Source organism: Nycticebus coucang, chromosome 10 (assembly GCF_027406575.1).
Source record: "Nycticebus coucang isolate mNycCou1 chromosome 10, mNycCou1.pri, whole genome shotgun sequence".
NCBI lineage: Eukaryota > Metazoa > Chordata > Mammalia > Primates > Lorisidae > Nycticebus > Nycticebus coucang.
This window is the reverse complement of record NC_069789.1, coordinates 106,803,662-106,810,439: the sequence shown is the minus strand read 5'-3', so window position 1 is coordinate 106,810,439 and position 6,778 is coordinate 106,803,662.

Genomic DNA, 6,778 nt, shown 5'->3' with positions numbered 1-6,778 from the left:
CTAGCACTCTGGGAGGCCAAGGGGACAGGGAGGACTGCTTGAGCTCATGAGTTCAAGACTAGCCTAAGTCAGAGTGAGACCTTGTCTCTATTAAAAACAAATAGCCGGGCACTGTGGTGGGCACCTGCAGTCCCAGCTATTTGGGAAGCTGAGGCAAGAGAATCACTTAAGCCCAAGAGTTTGAGATTGCTGTAAGCTGTGACACCACAGCACTATACTGAGGGCAACAAAGTGAAACTCTGTCTCTCAAAAAAAAAAAAAAAAAAGTGTATGGGGTATTTCTCCCTGCCAACAACCAATCAATTCTGCAGCAGTTTTTTCAGTAGACACAGCTAGGTATTCTCTAACTCAGTTCAAGCCTGACACTGTCAACCTGAAGATAATACCAGATGCCAGAGGTTGAGAGCTGAGTTCTATTAATACTGACCCTACTTTAAATACCGATCTTTTATCTGTCCTTTTAATTGACTGGCTATAAATCCAGATTCCCATGACCCACTCCTTAGATTCAATTTTGCTAAGAGAATTCAAGGAAACACCTATGTACAAAGGATACAGATGAAGAGGGAAGGGGTGTGCAGAGCAAAGCATGAGGGAAGAGGCGCAGAGCTCTGGTTGAAGAACCCCAAATTCAGCCTCATATACCAGATTCACAGCCAACATCAAACACTCCATTACCAAGGCTTGACGAGAAAGGTTTATTTGGTCAAAGTGAGAAGATGGGAGTAGTAGCTCAGATCTGCCTTCTCACAGACATGAGGTAAATGTCAGTAGCTATTTTCCTCAAAAGTATTCATTCCTTCTGCAAAACAAAGTCTTAAAACTTTCTGATCCTGGTGTTGTCTCCTGCTTGATGGAAAAAAGGAAACAATAAGCCAGCAGTTAATTATTGTGAAAAGAAGTGGTACTGGCAGAAAGCAAGTGGCTATCCGATGGATGCAAATAAGGGTTTGTTTAGAATTTACATTATGTCATCACTAAAAATGCAGGGGTACTAAAATCTTCTTTTTTTTTTTTTGAGTCTCACATTGTTGCCCTGGGTACAGTGCAGTGCCATCATAGCTCACAGCAACCTCAAACACTTAGGCTCAAGCAATTCTCTTGCCTCAGCCTCCCCAGTAGCTGGGACTATAGGCACCTGCCACAACACCTGGCTATTTTTAGAGAAGTGGTCTTGCTCTTGCTCAGACTGGTCTCAAACCTGTGAGCTCAAGCAATACACCCTACTCAGCCTCCCATAGTGCTAGGATTACAGCATGAGCCACCACACCCCACCTGAAACACTAAAATCTCAAGGAGCTCAGCTATAATTCCACACCCTCTCTCAGGCTACCCTCCAGGCACCTCTGTTATGTCTGGATGTTCAAAAGCTCTGAACCCTGTCCTTTTGGGTTTTTATGGAGGCTTCTTTGGTGATCACCTTAACCTTCAGCTCCTCCCCCTACCTGGAAGCTTATTAAAGTCTCAAACCTCCAATCCAGCCTTAGTCTTTCAGTAGATCAGTCCCAGGGGTGGCTGGGGAGGAGTTTGCTAGACCCCAGTCAACTCATTAGTATACAAAAAGACACCTCACTCTGAAGATTCCAAGAATTTTAATAGTTGCATGCCAGGAAATGGGGGAATTAGACCACATATACACATCATAGTACATCAATACTATCTAAAGCAATATACAGATTTAATGCAATCCCTATCAAAATCCCAATTTTACTTTTTGGGGAAACAGAAAAACCTATCTTAAAGTTCATATGGAATCTCAAGGAACCTTGAACAGCCAAAACAATCTTGAAAAAAAACTACATTGGAGGTTTCACATTTCCTGATTTCAAAATTTCAAAAGCTACAGTAACCTAAACAATGTGGTATGAACATAAAGACAGGCAAATAAACCAAAAGAACAGAGAACAGAAGGCTCACATATATAATTTTCAACAAGGGTGCCAAGGCCATTCAATGGGAAAGAACAGTCTTTTCAACAAATGGTGCTGAGAAAACTGGATATCCATATGCAAAAGAATGAAGAAGGACCCCCTACCTTACATCATATCTAAAAAAATTCACTCAGAACAGATCATGGATTAAAATGTAAAACATAAAACTGTAAAACTTTTAAGAAAAAAAAAAAAAAACAGTGGAGAAAACCTTTGGTACCTAGGATATAGACCTGACACCATAAAAGGAAAAATTAATAATCTGGACATCATCAAAATTAAAACTTTTGTTCTACATAAGGCCCTATTCAGAGAATGAAATAAATTATACACTATGAAAAAATACTGACAAATCACATACAAAGGACTTGTTACCTAGACTATGTAAAGAACTCTCAAAACACAATATTTTTTATTTAATTTATTTTATTTTTTGAGACAGAGTGTTATTATGTCGCCCTCGGTAGAGTGCTGTGGCGTCACAGCTCACCTCAAACTCTTGGGCTTAAGGGATTCTCTTGCCTCGGCCTCCCAAGTAGCTGAGACTACTGGTGTCCGCCACAATGCCCGGCTATTTTTTTTATTGTAGTTGTTATTGTTGATTAGCAGGCCTAGGCCAGGTTCAAACCTACCTGCCTCAGTGTATGTGGCTGGGGCTCTACTCACTGTAAAGTAATGATGTAAGAGCCTAGGCCTTGGTAAGACCTGACTCAAAAATAATAGCATATTATTAGAGACAACTGGGAAAATTTGAAAAGGAGTGAGCTATCAGAGGATAACAGGAAATTATCACTCATCTTCTTAGATGTGATAATGGTATTAGATGGTAATTCAGAAGAATGCCCTTATTCTCAGAATGTATGTCCTAAAATATTTAGGGGTGAAGTGTTATACTTACCTTCAGATAGTGAAAAACAAATACATAAAGAAATATACTTGGCTGGGTGCAGTGCCTGTAACTCTAGCACTCTGGAAGGCCAGGTTGGTGGATTGCCTGAGCTTAGGACTTTGAGACCAGCCTGAGCAAGAACAAGACCCCATCTCTAAAAAATAGCCCAGCACTGTGGCAGACGCCTGTAGTCCCAACTACTTGGGAGGCTGAGGCAAGAGGATCACTTGAGCCCAAGAGTTTGAAGTTGCTGTGAACTATGATGCCACAGCACTTGACTGAGGGCAACAAAGTGAGACTGTCTCAAAAAATAAATAAAAATAAACAAATATACATACATGTATATACAGAAGTAAATACACAAATACATACACATAAACACACATATACATAAATATAAAAATACACAGGCATGCATCTAATATTCCCACACAGACATATGTATACATAATACATTCCACATATAAATATATATACATGTACATTACCAACATCTGTAACTGTTATATGGGTACATCATATACATATAAAACAAATCTGGCAAAACACTAATTACTAAATCTAGGTTGGGTGACAGGTATTCATTATACTCTTTTTTTCACTTTTTTGTTAGGATATTTTAGAAACTTGTCAAAACAGAAAGTATTTCTATTATGCAGGGGGAATATAAATGCTTCTTGGAGAGGTACTCCATCAAGGATCAGCATTCATTAATACCTTGAGGAGAATAACTATAATAGCTTTCTCAAAGGTGTTTAAGAGATGGTTGTAAGTGTTCTAAGGGGGAAAAATATGACGCTAGTTGGGAGCTGTTTAAAAAAAATTGCACGTGGCTCAGCGCCTGTGGCTGAAGTGGCTAAGGCACCAGCCACATACACCTGAGCTGGCGGGTTCAAATTCAGTTTGAGCCCGCCAAACAACGACGACGACTGCAACTAAAAAAATAGCCGAGTCTTGTGGCAGGCACCTGTTAGTCCCAGCTACTTGGGAGGCAGAGGCAGGAGAACCGTTCGAGCCCAGGACTTTGAGGTTGCTGTGACCTATGATGCCACAGCACTCTACCCAGGGCGACAGCTTGAGGCTCTGTCTTATAAAAAAAAAAAAAAAAAGAAAGAAAGAAAGAAGGCGGCGCCTGTGGCTCAGTGACTAGGGCGCGGGCCCCATGTGGCGAGGGTGGTGGGTTCAGGCCCAGCCCCAGCCGAACTGCAACAAAAAAATAGTCGGGCGGTGTGGCGGGCGCCTGTAGTCCCAGCTGCTCGGGAGGCTGAGGCAAGAGAATCGCGTAAGCCCAAGAGTTAGAGGTTGCTGTGAGCCGTGTGATGCCACGGCACTCTACCCCAGGGCGTCACAGTGAGACTCTGTCTCTACCAAAAAAAAAAAAAAAAAAAAGAAAGAAAAATAGCCGGGCGTTGTGGTGGGTGCCTATAGTCCCAGCTACTCGGGAGGCCTAGGCAAGAGAATAGCCTAAGCCCAGGAGTTGTAGATTGCTGTGAGCTGTGTGACACCACAGCACTCTACCGAGGGCAATAGAGCAAGACTCTGTCTCTACAGAAAAAAAAAAAAAAAAAGCAAAAAAAAAGCACGGGCTTGGCACCAGTAGCTCAGTGAGTAAGGGCGCCGGCCACATACACTGAGGCTGGCAGGTTCAAGCCTGGCCCAGGCCTGCTAAACAACAACAACTGCAACCAAAAAATAGCTGGGCATTGTGGCGGGCGCCTGTAGTCCCAGCTACTTGAGAGGCTGAGGCAAGACAATCACTTAAGCCCAAGAGTTTGAGGTTGCTGTGAGCTGTGACACCATACCACTCTACCAAGGGTGACACAGTGAGACTCTGTCTCAAAAAAATAAATAAAATTAAAAAATAGCATGGAGTTCCCACCTAAGAAAATACAAAGTTTGTAAAGTTCTTTCAAGACAGTAGGTTTTGATACAGGACAGAACAGGAAGGCCAGGGGTGTCAGCCTCTAAGAACTGGGGTCAGGGTAAGGCAAACCACTCACAGGTTCCTCTGGCCCTCCACCTGCTCTCAGTGGCTGGCAATAATCCCAAATTCAAAGCTATTTAATCTCTTTGTGAGCTAAACATGTTTCCAGTAAGATGCAAGTGAATGAAAATAAAATTCTATTTTCAATTAAACATGGAAGCTTATACTTAAATAAAAATTTCAAACCATTTAAATATTTTACTGTTGAAATGTCACCGAAAAATTAATATAATCATACTTACTGTAGAAAATATTAAAAAGTACAAAGAAAATAAAAATCATCTGTAACAGCACCATTAAGTTGGGTGCATTTATTTTCAGTTTTCTTCCCAGACAATAATTTTGATATAGGTGGAGTCAAACTATACATAAATTTTTTATTTTTTCCAGTTAACATTATATTGTGGGTAGTTTCCACATCATTAACATGTACTTGTTGGCACACAAAAGGGACACAGATGCTTTGGAGAACAATTCAGAAGTACTAGGTTGAAATAAAAATTTTAAATACAAAGCAATGTGGTTAAAAAAAAAAAAAGCAATGTGGTAGGTCCTTTTTTAGGGGGGAGACAGAGTCTCAAGCTGTCACCCTGGTTAGAGTGCTGTGGCATCACGGCTCACAGCAACCTCAAACTCTTGGGTGTAAGCAATTCTCTTGCCTCAGCTTCCCAAGTAGCTGGGACTACAGGCACCTGACACAATGTCTAGCTATTTTTGTTGTTGTTGCAGTTGTCATTGTTGTTTTAGCTGACCTGGGCCAGGTTCAAACCTGCCAGCCTGGGTGTATGTGGTCAGTGCACTACCCACTGAGCAACAGGCACCACCCTATAGTGGATCATTTTTACAATGACATAAACTAAAATTCAAAAGCAACACCAGAGGGCCTCACATTTAGTAATGTTGCATCATCGAAGTCTTGCTCGTTACATATGTATCTAGGTCATTGTGTAAATGTGTTTCTTTTAATGCCTATGTCAAAAAAACTTGACAAACACCAGGCTAGAGAAACCCTTAGGAAGATATACATTCAAGTTGACCCTTAACGCACTGGTGGAAATGCTGAAACCCTGAAAACTTCCAAGATGTCCATTAGCAAGGAGGGCAAGACAAATTAAGCATTCCATCAGCAAAGGATGGAATACTATACAGCAGTGAAAACTACATGTACCAAAACTCCATCTAGTACCACAAGGTTGGTGAGAGAAGCAGCTTGCAAAGGTTCATACCATACCAAGCATGCCAATTCCAAACGCTTACCGGCCCACCCCCGCCCCCCGTATGGCTTGAGGCTGCAGATATTAAAAAGGGAAAAGCTCTAACAAAGGCCTTGTTCCTCAAGTCTCTGGAACAAGGGCTAGTTTCCTGTGGCCACACAGGGATGGCCCTTTTTCATTCACTCAGCAAACATTTTTACAATGACATAAATTAAAATTCAATACGGAATTTTACTGAATACATACCCTGTACCAAGCCCTGTTCAAAGCACTGATAATTCATCAGATGAAGACCCCACATTGTAAAGTGAGCCTTCCGGTTGGGGAGACACAGGCAAAGAACTGCAGAATCTGTTACCAACACTCATTCAGTCTGCAACCTCCAGAGGCACAGAAACCTGGATAATCCAGGTCTGAGGTACGTCTGATCCAATTTCTGAGTTAGAGCTAGTGTCCCTGATCGTCTCAACCTCTACCCATGACCTACCACTCAAAACCCAAGCAACGGGCGGCGCCTGTGGCTCAGTTGGTAGGGCGCCGGCCCCATATACTGAGGGTGGCGGGTTCAAACGCGGCCCTGGCTGAACTGCAACCAAAAAATAGCTGGGCGTTGTGGCGGATGCCTGTAGTCCCAGCTACTCGGGAGGCTGAGGCAAGAGAATTGCTTAAGCCCAGGAGTTGGAGGTTGCTGTGAGCTGTGTGACGCCATGGCACTCTACCAAGGGCCATAAAGTGAGACTCTGTCTCTACAAAAAAAAAA